The following is a 15,199-nucleotide window of genomic DNA, read 5'->3' on the forward strand; positions in this document are numbered from 1 at the left end:
GCCTGAGAATGGGAAGGGGCAGAGAAATCTTTACCACTATCTCACAACTCACAGTCCCTCAAAATGGGCCAGAATTCATACTGCTATATGTATATGTTAGGGGATGGCACAAAAAGTTACTTTAAATTAGCCTGGCTTGGTAATGCCCCAGGCACCAGGCAGAAGCAAAAGGAAACCCTCTCTAGTCTATTCATTTCTCAAAATGAAAGTACAATAATTGGAATAATAATCGTAGTGAATGGGTTAAGCAGCAGACACTGCCAAAGAGAGAATTAGTGAAGACATATCTGAAAAATTACCCAGGATGTAGCTCAAAGAAATACAGAGATGGGAAAATGCAAGAAAGTTTCAAAGAGATAGAGAATAGAATGAGAGGGGTCAATATAAATGCAATGGGAGTTCCAGAAGGTGGAGTGAAAGCAATATTTGGAAAGGTAATGGTAATCAGTGTCCCAATTGTATATATTTATTGTGTACATGTTGTTTTGAAGTATTATACATTGTGGAATGGCTACAGGGAGCTAATTAACATATGCATTACCATATGTACTTGTATCATTTTATTGTAGTAAAGATGCTTAACATATGCTCTCAGGAATTTTCAAGAATATATTAAGTGTAGTCACTTTTTTTTTTTTTTTTTTTTTTGAGAGGGAGTCTCACTCTGTAGCCCAGGCTGGAGTGCAGTGGCGCAATCTCAACTTACTGCAACCTCTGCCTCCTGGGTTCAAGCAATTCTCCTGTCTCGGCCTCTCGAGTAGCTGGGATTACAGGTGCCTGCCACCACACCCGGCTAATTTTTATATTTTTAGTAGAGACGGATTTCTCCATATTGGCCAGGCTGGTCTCAAACACCTGACCTCAAGTAATCCACCTGCCTCAGCCTCCCAAAGTGCTGGGATTACAGGCGTGAGCCACAGCGCCTGGCTGAATTTAGTATCTTGGTCCTTGATCCTTATTCTTACCTTCCAAATTTTTTTTTTTTTTATCTTTTCAAAGTTTATTCAGGCTTCCCACACTCCTTTTCTATCACATTTCTCAGCTTTCTAATCATTATACACATGCATCCTATAGACAGATGGACAGGCAGAAATATAGGTAGATAGGTATAGATAGCTTCCATGCAAGGTACTTTGCTAGCCTGAGACTCCAGCAGTGACAGATGAAAACTCTCAGGTCCTTGGACAGTCTGTAGTCTAGCCCAGGAAACTGACTGATAATCACACAATGGAATAATGAATGGATTGGAGATGTGATAAGGACTAAAAGAGAAATTAAAGGACTCTTACTATGATAACAGAGGGAACTCAGCATGAGAAGTTAGATTTAGCAGGAGAGGCAGGGTAAAAACATTTTAAGCAAGGGGAACTACATAGGCAAAAGCTCTGAGGCTGGAAGGAGGCTGCAGCTGTAGCTGTGGCTGCCACTGCAGCATGGTGGACAGTACAGGCAGGCTGGAAAAGCTGTGAAGCCAGCCCATGCAGAGCCTCAAGGAGCATGGGATGGAGTTGGGGCTTTATCCAGAGGACAATAAGGAGTATTGAAGGGCTTTGGGCAAGGGAGTAACATCAGATTAGAGCAGCACCAGTGCTCCTTCCTGACATCTCGTTAACACGTATTCACATGAGGGTGCTTCTTGCTAAACCTCAATCAAGTCTCAAGCTGTTGCTGGCCCTTTTTTTTTTTTTTTTTGAGATGGAGTATCTCTATCGCCCAGGCTGGAGTGCAGTAGCCTGATCTAATCTCACTGCAACCTCTGCCTCCCAGGTTCAAGCGATTCACCTGCCTCAGCCTCCTGAGTAGCTGGGATTACTGGCATGCGCCACCACACCTGGCTAATTTTTGTATTTTTAGTAGACACGGGGTTTCACCATGTTGGTCGGGCTGGTTTCGAACTCCTGACCTCAAGTGATCCACTTACCTTGGCCTCCCAAAGTGTTAGGATTACAGGCGTGAGCCACCATGCCCAGCAGCTGGCTTGTTACATTCTATAGCCATCGTGTGGTGACTTTCAGCAAATGTGACAAACTCCTCTCCACGGCTCCTCCTTTTTTTTGGTGGTTTTTTTTTTCTTTTTCTTTTTTTTGGTGGTTTTTTTGGTGGTATTTTTGTTTTTGTTTTGAGACAGAGTCTCGCTCTTTTGCCCAGGCTGGAGTGCAGTGGCATGATCTCAGCTCACTGCAACCTCTGCCTCCTGGGTTCAAGCCATTCTTCTGCCTCAGCCTCCCCAGTAGCTGGAATTACAGGCATGCCCCACCATACCTGGCTAATTTTTGTATTTTTAGTAGAGACAGGGTTTCACCATGTTGGTCGGGCTGGTCTTGAACTCCTGACCTCAAGTGATCTGCCCCCCTCAGCCTCCCAAAGTGCTGGGATTACAGGCGTGAGCCACTGCGCCTGGCATTGTCTCTCCCTTTTTTACACAATATAGATGTATCCCTAATCCTCCATTCATACAGTGTTGATAATTGCCAGTTTCCATTTTTTATGCTTGCCTTAGAACAGTGGTTCTCAGCCTTTTTTTCTAATTTGACATATACCCGGAACAAATGATACTCACTTGCCAGAAAGTTTCCACCCTACAGCTTCTCAAACTGTGTGATGTAATATATTGACCCCCCAGTCCTCAGGGTCTTTGGGTGGGATGTTAGGGTGGGTGACTAGAGCCCTTGGGCCAGTTACCTCACATAGCAGTTCACCTGGGATGCCACATGCTTTCTGGGTGATCCAGATTGTTTTCTATAGATGTCACCCTTGTCTATGTGTGCATAAAAATAAAAAAGGAAGTCCTCTCTGGGGATGTCTATGTGGATTTTAATTCCTTCTCTGCCACTTGGGCACATATCAGCCTCTCTTGGCCTCAGTTTTCTCATCTGCAAAATGGAGATATTGTCTACTCTGTAGAATTATTGAGTGGATTAAATGAGTTAAGGTGTGTGAAGTTCTTCTCCCTGTGCTGGGAGCACCATGAGCCTTCAGTGAGCATTGGCTAAGATGATTCAGTAGACAGTCATGACTGGACCCAGGCTCTAGTTACTTCCTCCACATTTGCAGGGGTTTATAGTTATTGTAGCTCCTCCAGGCACATCAGTAGAAGAGGCTTTGGTAACTGGGAGAGGTGAATTTTTTGCTGTAAGGATGACTTTGTTTAGGACCATCAGGATAGGTATAGGGACCACTGCAATGGGGTCTTATAGTAGAGGAGAAAGATTGGGCACAAGTCCAAAGTACAGCATGGGCAAATGGGAATTTATAGCCAAGGAGCAGTGTGGAGGTCAGTGGATGGAAAATTACCAAGAGGAAACATCAGGGGTAAGAGGAATTCTGGCTAAACTGATCTAACAGGATTCTTGCTGAAGACAGGCTGGGGTGATCAGATATCACCTGGGGGGTGGTGCAGGATGAGGAACCTGATCAGATTTGGAGAATATGGGTTTCAGCTAAATTGAATTAGTAGGGTTCCTTTACTAAAACTAGATTTTACAAGAACATGCACAGACTGGCCTATGAGAAGATTCAGAAGCCTGACTAAGGTTTGGCCAAGCAAACAAGAAAAGAATTTTTTTTTTTGAGCCAGAGTCTCGCTCTGTCGCCCAGGCTGGAGTGTGGTGGCGTGATCACAGCTCATTGGCTCACTGCAACCTCCGCCTCCCAGATTCAAGCAATTCTCCTGCCTCAGCCTCTCAAGTAGCTGGGATTACAGGCGCGTGCCACCACACCCAGCTAATTTTTGTATTTTTAGTAGAGACGGGGTTTCATCATGTTGGCCAGGCTGGTCTCGAACCCCTGACCTCAGGTGATCCGCCCGCCTGGGCCTCCTAAATGTATTGGGATTACAGGCATGAGCCACCTCAGCCGGCCAGCAAAGAATCTTCATCATGCCTCAGGTTCTTTATCTATGAAATGGGAATGATTCCATTTCCTACTTCAACGTTGTGAGGATTAACCATAAAGTCCAGGTGCATGGTAAACAGTAGATGTTAGCTGTTAGTATTTCTTGGTTTGCTTTAGGGTTTTTATTGGATTGCCTGACTCACATGTTACAATTATGCTTTAAGGTTTAAGCTATTCGTTAATTTATTTGGTTTAGTCTTTACAAGAACTCCTCCAAGGACAGTAATGCAGGTTTTACAAACTGAGGAACAAGTTGAGGCCATAAGCTGATCGAAAGTCTTGCATTGTGAACACTAGATTGCAGTCCAGATCTTGGATTCCAAAACCCTCCACTCTGCAATACAACCTGCTAGCATGCCCTATTCCCCTTCTTGGAATAAGAGGAAATGATGCTTGGCTGGTGCATAGCGTGGGTATCCCGCGACTAAAAGTTCATTCACGTCTGTTTGCTCAAGGAAACTCTCCATACTGGGAGATCCGAAGGCCTTAGGCTACGCGAAAAGTAGGGAGGTGGTGCGTTTTTGTCAGGAAAATGGCCTGACAGACGTCACTTGCATTGATGCGAGCGGGAGGAGGAACTGGTGGTTGGAAGCGGGCCCAGATGAGAGCGCAGCTGTGCTCTCTGACCAGCCAGGCCTACGCATGACGTGACGCCGGGAGGTGGAGTAAATTAAAGACTGCATTTTGGAAGGGCGTTCCTTTTTGCACAACTGTGTCGCCAACACTAAGATATAGTATAAAAATCTGTTTATTTTGTTCACGATATGTGGACAGAGTACAATTAGAGTCATTTCAGGAGTTACACACACTTTACAATGATGTGGGTGGCACCGGGGATTGCTGGGGTCTGGCAAGTACCTCATACTTACCTGGCTGGGGAGATACCATGATCACGAAGGTGGTTTTCCCAGGGCGAGGCTCATCCATTACACTCCAATTATGCTGACCCCCGCTGCTTTCCCAGATGTGGGAAACTCGACCGCATAATTTGTGATAGTGGGGGCTGCGTACGCGCTTTTCCCTGGTTGTGGTGGTTGAAATGAGAGTTTTGTTGTGTATTTGCTTTTGCTTTGTTTTTTGCCGGTGGAAGGATTGTTTGGCTTTGTTTACCTAGGCTGGAGTGCAATGGTGCCCAGATTCATGCGCCCAGCTTCTTTGGTTGTTTTAGGTTTTTGCCTTATTTTGGGGGGGCACAGTCTTGCTGTTTCCCAGGCTGGAGTGCACTGGAGCAATCTCGGCTCACTGCAGCCTCCACCTCCCGAGTTCCAGCTATTCTCGTGTCTCAGCTTCCCGAGAAACTGGGATTACATTACAGGAGTGTACCACATGCCCGGCTAATTTTTGTATTTTCAGTAGAGATGGGGTCTTACCATGTTGGCAAGGCTGGTCTGGAACTCCTGTCCTCAAGTGATCCACACCTTTGGCCTCTCATAATGCTGGAATTACAGGCGTGAGCCACGGCACCTGGCTTTTTTTTTTTTTTCTTTTGAGACAGAGTTTTGCTTTTTGTCACCCAGGCTGGAGTGCAATGGTGCAATCTCAGCTCACTGCAACCTCCGCCTCCTGAGTAGAGCTGGGAATACAGGCACCCGCCACCACGCTTGGCTAATTTTTTGTATTTTTAGTAGAGACAGGGTTTCACCATGTTGGTCAGGCTGGTCTCTTGATGTCAGGTGATCCACCCTCTTCTGCCTCCCAAAGTGCTGGGATTACAGGCGAGAGCCACCGCGCCCTGGGTTTTTTTTTTTTTTTTTTTTTCATTGTTTCTTTTGGTTCTTAATGCTTTTGGGGTTGCAGGGTTGTTACCGTTGCTTACTGTTTAAAGCTGTACCTTGCTATCGTTTAATGCTTAGGAACTTTAGTAAGGTAAATGCAATGATTTGTGGGTTTTTTTGGTTTTTATTTTTTGTTTTTTATAAGACAGAGTCTCACCCTGTTGCCCAGGCTGGAGTGCAGTAGTGTAATCTCAGCTCACTGCAACCTCTGCCTCCCAGGTTCAAGCAATTCTCATGCCTCAACCTCAGAGTAGCTGGACTGCAGCCGTGCATGACCACAATAAGCTAATTGTATTTTTGGTACAGGCAGGGTTTAGGCAAGTTGGTCAGGCTAATCGTCAACTGCTGGCCTCAAGCCATCCGGCCTCAGCCTCCCAAAGTGCTGGGATTTTAGGCATGAGTCATCGTGCCCAGTCAAAACATGATAATAAAGTTAATTTCATGTGGGCCCGGCCTGATGACTCACATTTGTAATCCCAGTACTTTGGGAGGCTGAGGCAGGAGGATGGCTTGAGACCAGGAGCTCAAGACCAGACTGGGCAGCATAGCGAGACCCTCATCTCTATAAATAAAAAATAATAAAAATAATAATATAGCTACTAAAAATGTTCAGTTGAATATGTTGAATGTTGCCCACACCATATTCCACTGGAGAAGCATTGCTCTACTTAATCTGTTTCCTTACTTTAAAGTTTCCAGACAGCCTTACTGTATTACTTCCATAAACTTATATGCCTGCTTTTCCTGGAATGCACTTCCCTGCCCTGCCGTTCTTCATCTACCTGGAAAACTTGTACTTCAGCCCTTCCAAACTGCCTGGGATCCACTCAGTGCCACTGAACCCACCTAACCTTATCTGTTAGGTACCATAGGCACAGGGCCTAGGGGCACTTCTTTTAAAAATCAGAAGAAAAAAATGAATTTTTAGCTGGAAGAAAATGTCATATATAATAATATATTCATGTTTTAATCAATGCAGTCATAAGATAGCATTTTTAATATACATTTTAATGGAAATATGTATATTTTAACAGAGGAGGCAGGCACACAAAGGCAAAAGTATGGGCCCTTCAAAATCGTAATGTGGCTCTGACTGAACTTTTTATAGTCTGGCAAGTCTGTTTTCCCTACAGACTATGATCTTATTTATTGCAGGCAGACTCGGTCTTTGCATTATTCCTCTTAGTATCCCCAGAGGCCAGGCCAGTGGACTGGACCTTGAACATTTAAATGGCTGTGAGTAAATGAAAAGTATGCACTACGTGTAAGTAATGACTTGAGAACAGGTGTTTTTCATCATTAGCAGCACTCAAAGAAATTCAATAATACTGAATGGTGAAAATACTGGAGTAGACAATGTGGTCATTAGAAATGAAGTTCTCCCAGCATAGCAAAAAGGGTCTGTTAGTACCTGTGATATCAGAGCCATGGGGGGCACAAATAATCATAGAGGCCTCAGAGCTGTTGTCAGCCTGGCATTCCTGGATACCATTGAAAGCAGCCAAAGTATTACTTTCCTGATGTGAAATCAAACCTTCTGGAATAAAATTAGGAAGATAGTTCAATAATGAGATTATATAGTATAACTGAGGTGGGTTGGGTCACACTTTGTGGATGAAGGTAATCCAGCAATTGTCCTAAATCAGCAATTGTACTAAATAGTGTGGAGTTGGTTTTTTGCTGCTGTTGTTGTTTTTTGTTGATTGGGGAGCGGTTAAGACAGGGTCTTACTCTCACTAGGCTGGAGTGTAGTGGCACAACACAGCCTCAATCTCCCCAAGCTCAGGTGATATCAGCACCTCGGCCTCCCAAAGTGATGGGATTACAGGCATGAGCTACCGCCCCTGGCCTAAACAGAGTTAGTATGGTTTTTATTGCAGAGCTTTGTGGCTGAGAAATGCAGCTTCAGGGCCAGTGTGTTTCAGGAGTGAATGGATTTGGCTCTCCACAACTCAGAGTGTTGAGTAAGACATTTAGTGGCCGGGAACAGTGGCTCATGCCTGTAATCCCAGCACTTCGGGAGGCTGAGGCAGGCAGATCACCTGAGGTCAGGGGTTCGAGACCAGCCTGGCCAACATGGCGAAACCCTGTCTCTACCAAAAACACAAAAAATTAGCCAGATGTGGTGATGCATGCCTATAGTTCCAGCTACTCAGGAGGCTGAGGCAGGAGAATTGCTTGAATTCAAGAGATGGAGGTTGCAGTGAGCCAAGATCATGTCACTGCACTCCAGCCTGGGTGACAGAGTGAGACTCTGTCTTAAAAATAATAATAATAATAATAATCATAAATTAGATTCAGTGACATTGGCATTAATGACTTTTTTTTTTTTTTTTTTTTTGAGACAGAGTTTTGCTCTTGTTGCCCAGGCTAGAGTGCAATAGCGTGATCTTGGCTTACTGCAAACTCCGCCTCCCACGTTCAAGCAATTATCCTGCCTCAGCCTTCTAAGTAGTTGGGGTTACAGGCATGTGCCACCACAACTGGCTAATTTGGTATTTTTAGTAGAGACAGGGTTTCTCCAAGTCAGGATGGTCTCAAACTCCTGACCTCAGGTGATCCAGCTGCCTCGGCCTCCCAAAGTGCTGGGATTACAGGTGTGAGCCACCACGCCTGGCCAACATTAATGACGTTTTAACAGTCACAATTGCTCTGTGAACTCATATGACAAAACTCAGCTTTTAAAAACTACTGAGTATATATGTCACTCTCATATTTCTGAGCATCAGCCCTTCCTTCCTTGACCCCCATGAGGCTAAGGGATGGTTGGAAATTCAGAGATGAGGTGAGACTCACAAACTGAGGGGCATGTCTTAGGACAGCACACCTGAGTTGGCAGGAACAGCCATGATCTGAGATTAATAGGTGTGCGCGTGTTGCCCTTCCCCACGTGTGAGGGAACTCTCCAAATAACATTCTGTATTGAGGGGCTGTGTTTCTCCATCTCAACTTATTTGGGGCCTTTGATTTAGTCATGATTTGGTCATGTAGTTGGTTTGATTCTGTGTATGTGTGTGTGTGTAATATGTGTGCTATATATCTGTACACACATAATATGTATTATGTACAAGCAATTCTCCTGCCTCAGCCTCCTGAGTAGCTGGGATTACAGGCGCCTGCCACCACGCCCAGCTAATTGTTTGTATTTCTAGTAGAGACGGGGTTTCACTGTGTTAGCCAAGATGGTCTCAGTCTCCTGACCTCGTAGTCCGCCCGCCTCGGCCTCCCAAAGTGGTGGGATTACAGGTGTGAGCCACCGCGCCCGGCCGCTCAGTAATTTTTAAAAACTGAGTTTTAGGCCAGGCGTGGTGGCTCACGCCTGTAATCCCAGTACTTTGTACATCATACATACACAGATATACACATATAAGCGCACTCAGTTTGTTACCAAATCCAGGCCTGATGCTACTTGCCTGTGTGGCAGGAACTGCAGATACTTGAATCTTGGCAAAGTCAGTTTGGGGGTTCCAAAGTACAGGGGGCAGCAGTCGAGGGGCAGAATAGCCTGGGTTGGGGGTAGCCGCATTTTAAATGCATTCTCTTATTCAGTCCTCACAGAAATCTTGTGAGCCAGGCAGGCAGTATTATTCCCACTTTACAATTTTAGGAAACGAAAACAGAGAGACAAAGTTTGACGAAGACCCAGAGTGGAGCAGCGATTCAGACCCGGCACAACCGACTCCATTGCTTTCCCCTATGTCTCCCCATCGCCACCGCCTCCCTGACTGCCCTGCTCGGCAGCGCCCGATTGAGACTGGTTGTTAGAAATCCGCGCCAGAATCTTTACGTGTGTCCAGAAAGGGAAGGAATCAACATTACACGTCAGCCTTCCCAAGATGGCAGCTGCTGAAGACGAGTTTCTGCCGCCGCCGCGGCTCCCCGAGCTGTTCGATTCCAGCAAACAGCTTCTGGAAGAAGTCGAAGGAGCGACTGAACCCACCGGTTCCCAGATAGTCCAGGAAAAGGTGTTAAAGGGCCTCGACCTCCTTCAGAAGGTTGCCAAAATGTTATCGCAGCTCGACTTGTTTAGCCGAAATGAAGATTTGGAGGAGATTACTTCCACCGACCTGAAGTACCTGATGGTGCCAGCGTTTCAAGGAGCCCTCACCATGAAACAAGTCAACCCCAGTAAGCGTCTAGATCATTTGCAGCAGGCTCGCGAACACTTTATAAAATACTTAACTCAGTGCCATTACTATCGTGTGGCCGAGTTTGAGCTACCCCAAACCAAGACCAACTCAGCTGAAAATAACACTGCTATTACTTCCACGGCTTATCCTAGCCTCGTTGCTATGGCATCTCAAAGACAGGCTAAAATAGAGAGATACAAGCAGAAGAAGGAGTTGGAGCATAGGTTGTCTACAATGAAATCTGCTGTGGAAAGTGGTCAAGCAGATGATGAGGGTGTTCGTGAATATTATCTTCTTCACCTTCAGAGGTGGATTGATACCAGCTTAGAAGAGATTGAGAGCATTGATCAGGAAATAAAGATCCTGGGAGAGAAAGACTTTTCAAGAGAGGCATCCACTTCGAACTCATCGGGCCATGAGAGGCCTCTAATAAAACCCTTCATTCTCACTCGGAACATGGCGCAAGCCAAAGTATTTGGCGCTGGTTATCCAAGTCTGGCTTCTATGACAGTGAGTGACTGGTATGATCAACATCAGAAACATGCAGTGTTACCAGATCAGGGAATAGCTAAGGCAACACCAGAAGAATTCAGAAAAGCCACTCAGCAACAGAAAGATCAAGAAAAGGAGGAAGAGGATGATGAACAAACACTCCAAAGAGCTCGAGAGTGGGATGACTGGAAGGACACCCACCCTAGGGGTTACGGCAACCGACAGAACATGGGCTAATCTTCCCACAACACCGCAGGACTGCAGGGTGCACACCTTCCCCGCCAAGCAAAACCATGCAGCCTTCCCCTCCCTGGGCTCCCGTTCAGCTGTGTACAACGAAGGCAAAGATGCTTAATGTTGCTTTGAGTTCAATAAAGTGTTAAATTATTATTATTGTTACTATTATTTTTTGAGACGGAGTTTTTTACTTGTCACCTAGGTTGGAGTGCAATGGTGCGATCTTGGCTCACTGCAACCTCCACCTCCTGGTTCAAGCGATTCTCCTGCCTCAGCCTCCTGAGTAGCTGGGATTACAGGCGCCTGCCACCACACCCAGCTAATTTTTTGTATTTTGAGATGGGGTTTCACCATGTTGGTCAGGCTGGTCTTGAACTCCTGACCTCAGGTGATCCACCCACCTTGGTCTCCCAAAGTGCTGGGATTACAGACGTGAGCCACCGTGCCTGGCCTAAAGTGTTAAATTATTAAGCATGTATTTGTACTGTAGATGATGTGAGCCATCAATCTAGTTTTGGCATCATCATCCTCATCGTGGTGTGTTCCAATTTCTTAAGTGGAATGAAAAGAACACTGAGGGCCAGGCGCGGTGACTTAGTCTGTAATCCCAGCACTTTGGGAGGCCGAGGTTGGCGGGTCACCTGAGGTCAGGAGTTCGACCCCAGCCTGGCCAACGTGGTGAAACCCCATCTCTACTAAAACTACAACAATTAGCTGGGCGTGGTGGCAGGCACCTGTAATCCCAGCTACTCGGGAGGCTGAGGCAGGAGAATTGCTTGAACCTGACAGGCGGAGGTTGCAGTGAGCCGAGATCACACCATTGCACTCCAGCCTGGGCAACAAGAGCGAAACTCCGTCAAGAAAAAAAGAAAGAGAGAGGGAGAGAGGGATAAAAGGGAGGGAGGGAGGGAGAAAGGGAGGGAAGGAGGGAGGGAAAGAAAGAGAAAAGGAAGGGAGGGAGGGAGGGAAAAAAAAAAACACTGAGAAATAGGTCTGATAATTAATGGCTGTATGAATTCTCTGAAAAAGTAACAAAGGTTCCTTCTATTATATGAGCCTGTGCAGAAAAAAGGAAAAAAAAATTTCTTATCACACAATGCGATTTCTTTTGAATCTTTGGGAGCGGTAGCTAAGAGTGAACCGATCTGGAAGGGAATTCAGTCAAAGCGTAAAGAAGCAGATGGTGACGTCACTATTAGAGGCGGGCATATGTAGATAGGGGCGCAGTGATTGCCGGTTCTAGTGCGTTCTTCGCGCGGAAGAATTTTTCTAGCGAATATCAAAGAAGGTGTAGTCTGAGTTGTGTCATACGAAGAAGCAGTGGTTTCGAAATGATGCCTAAAAACAACTCACAATACAATTTGCCATGACTAAGTAGTGTGTTGAGGACGGTGGTGAGGTAGCTAGTAGTAACTAACAACTCGTATTTATTTGGCAGGGGGGATACCATGATCACGAAGGTGGTTTTTCTTAAGGCTAGGTTTTCCGTTGCACTTTGGATGTGTGCATTGGTCCCTGTGGTTTACCGCAAATGTGGGAAACTCGACTGCGTAATTTGTGGTAGTGGGGGACTGCGTTCGCGCTTTCTTCTGATTGCGCAGTGTGTTTGGAAAGATAGCATGTGTGCCATTGTTGTCATAGTGTTGTGGGTTCGGAATTGTGGTTGCGAGCTTAGGTTTTATCCGGCTATGTCTTTTTTATGTTTCAAGTTTAGTTAGGCGCTTTTTTATGCACCTTCTATGAAAGGTGGAAAAATGAGTCAGATTCTCGGGTGGTGGTGTGCACCGGTGCTAGCTCCTCAGGAGACTGCGGTGGGGAAGATCATTTGATCCCAGAGGGAGACTTTAATGAGCCAGTATCGTGCCACTGCACTCCTGTCTGAGCGACAGAGACCCAATCTCAATGAAGAAAGAAAGAAAAAAAATTCCTGGGTCTTCAGGTGGGAAGTTAAGTACCTCATCCCTTGTAGTTCAGTTTTTCTGTGCAGATAAATTTACCAGTTTCCTGTGCAGATAAATTTACCTTAGCCTTTTCTTCTGGTGGGATGAATTGCTGAGGGTGGCTCAAGCCTGCAATCCCAGCACTTTGGGAGGCCGAGGTAGGTGGCTCACTTGAAGTCAGGAATTCCAGACCAGCCTGGCCAACATGATGAAACCCTGTCTCTACTGAAAATATAAAAAATTAGCCAGGCATGGTGGTGCACATCTGTAATCCCAGCTACTCGGGAGGCTGAAGCAGGAGAATCACTTGAACCCAGGAGGCAGAGGTTGCAGTGAGCCAAGATCACACTACTGCACTCCAGCCCAGGTGACAGAGTGAGTCTCGGTCTCCAAAAAAAAAAAAAAAAAAACCGCCGGTGCACAGCTGGTACACACCAGGAGGTACAGGCTGAGGCATGAGAATAGTGTAACCACCCAAGGGGTTCACCTTGCCTGCTGCCTAGACAGAGCCAATTCATCAAGACAGGGGAATTGCAATAGAGAAAGAGTAATTCACACAGAGCCAGCTGTGAGGGAGACCAGAGTTTTATTATTACTCAAATCAGCATTCGAGGAACACAGTTTTTAAGAATAACTTGGTGGGTGAAGGGAAACCAGTGAGCCAGGAGTGCTAATTGGTCAGGGAAGAAATCATAGGGAGTCAAAGCTGTCTTCTTGTGCTGAGTCAGTTCCTGGGTGGGGACCACAAGATCAGATGAGCCAGTTTATTGATCTGGGTGGTGCCAGCTGAAGTGCAAGGTCTGCAAAATATATCAAGCATTGATTTTAGGAGCAGTTTAGGAAGGGTCAGAATCTTGTAGCATCCAGCTGCATGACTCCTAAACCATAATTTCTAATCTTGTGGCTAATGTTAGTCCTACAAAGGCAATCTAGTCCCCAGACAAGAAGGAGGTCTGCTTTGGGAAAAGGCTGTTACTGTCTTTGTTTAAACTATAAACTGTAAACCAAGTTTCTCCCAAAGTTAGTTCAGTCTACACCCGGGAATGAACAAGGACAGCTTGGAAGTTAGAAGCAAGATGGAGTCAGTTAAGTTAGATCTCTTTCACTATCTCAGTCATAATTTTGCAAAGGCTGTTTCAATTGCTTGAACCCGGGAGGCAGAGGCTGCTGTGAGCCGAGATCGCACAACTGCACTCTAACTTGGGTGACAGAGCAAGACTCTGTCTCAAAAAAAAAAAAAAGGCATTTCCCGTATTGCTCAGACGAAATTATACACACGACAAAGACACAAACACCAGTTACTCCCCTCAGTATCTGAGTTTTAATGTGGCAAAACAGACAAGAGGTTCCCTCTGAGTGAGGCCTGCTGAGCTTCTGCTAGTGATTCCTTCAGGATTCCACCCCCGACACACAGACAAGAACAAGCACAAGCCTTCACAAATCAGAATTCTAAAATCAGATTTGGGCCCAGCGTGGTGGCTCATGACTGTAATTCTAGCCCTTTGGGAGGCTGAGGTAGGAGATCACTTGAGCCCAGGAGTTCAAGATCAGCCTGGGCAACATAGTGAGACCTCATCTCTTTTTAAAAAATAATAATAAAAAAATAAAAATAAAACCAGACTTGGCCAGCATGGTGGCTCACACCTATAATCCCAGAACTTTGGGAGCCTGAGGCAGGAGGATTGTTTGAGGCCAGGAGTTGAAGACCAGCTTGGGCAACATAGCAAGATCCCACGTCTAAAAAAATTAAATAAAACCCGATTTTTTTTCCTTTTTTTTTTTTTTTTGAGATGGAGTTTTGCTCAGTTGCCCAGGCTGGAGTGCAATGGCATGATCTCAGCTCACTGCAACCTCCACCTCCCAGGTTCAAGTGATTCTTGTGCCTCCGCCTCTTGAGTAGCTGGGACTACAGGTGCTCGCCACCACGCCTGGCCAATTTTTTTTTGAAGTGGAGTCTTGCTCTGTCACCCAGGCTGGAGTGCAATGGCATGATCTCGGCTCACTGCAACCTCCGCCTCCCAGGTTCACGCAATTCTCCTGCCTCAGCCTCCTGAGTAGCTGGGATTACAGGTGCCCGCCACCACACCCAGCTAATTTTTGTAGTTTTAGTAGAGATGGGGTTTCACCATGTTGGGCAGGCTGGTCTAGAACTCCTGACCTTGTGATCCACCAGCGTCACCCTCCCAAAGTGTTGGGATTACAGGCATGAGCCATGCACCCAGACTTTTGTTTTTTGTTTTGTTTTGTTGAGACAGAGTCTCGCTCTGTTGCCCAGGCTGGAGTGCAGTGGCATGATCTCGGCTCACTGCAACCTCCACCTCCCAGGTTCAAACGATTGTCCTGTCTCAGCCTCCTGAGTAGCTGGGACTACAGGCGCCCGCCACGACACCCAGCTAATTTTTGTATTTTTAGTAGAGGTGGGGGTTTCACCGTATCAGTCAAGCTGGTCTTGAACTCCTGACCTCAGGTGATTCACCCGCCTTGACCTCCCAAAGTGTTAGGATTACAGGCGTGGGCCACTGTGCCTGACTGCCCGGCCAATTTTTGTATTTTTTGTAGAGACAGCATTTTGCCGTGTTGTCCAGGCTAGTCTCAAACTCGTGACCTCAGGTGATCCACCCTCCTCAGCCTCTCAAAGTGCTAGGATTACAGGTGTGAGCCATTATGCCCAACCAAAACCAGGTTTCTGAACTGAGACTTGAAAGGTCCAGGAGTACTTCCCCAAAACAGT

General features: G+C 46.0%; 1 protein-coding gene, 2 non-coding genes and 1 pseudogene across 5 annotated transcripts in view; all 4 read left to right on the top strand.

Moving 5' to 3' along the window:
• Positions 1-10,681, top strand: part of LOC101021580 — a 32,121-nt pseudogene extending 21,440 nt beyond the window's left edge.
• Positions 1-15,199, top strand: part of TEX14 (testis expressed 14, intercellular bridge forming factor) — a 142,966-nt gene that overhangs the window by 21,494 nt on the left and 106,273 nt on the right. Inside the window, exon 1 of one of the 3 annotated variants that reach the window (XM_021929098.2) lies at positions 6,887-6,905. The exons of the other annotated variants lie outside the window; for them this stretch is intronic. The gene's annotated coding sequence lies outside the window, so the exon portion shown is untranslated. Of the gene's footprint in view, positions 1-6,886; positions 6,906-15,199 lie in introns of those variants that run through there. 3 annotated transcript variants of the gene reach the window in all.
• LOC116271125 lies at positions 4,756-4,918 on the top strand. The gene has a single exon (XR_004179564.1). It is a non-coding gene; the product is annotated as a U1 spliceosomal RNA (small nuclear RNA).
• LOC116271136 lies at positions 11,952-12,120 on the top strand. The gene has a single exon (XR_004179575.1). It is a non-coding gene; the product is annotated as a U1 spliceosomal RNA (small nuclear RNA).

This window comes from Papio anubis, chromosome 17 (genome assembly GCF_008728515.1).
Source record: "Papio anubis isolate 15944 chromosome 17, Panubis1.0, whole genome shotgun sequence".
NCBI lineage: Eukaryota > Metazoa > Chordata > Mammalia > Primates > Cercopithecidae > Papio > Papio anubis.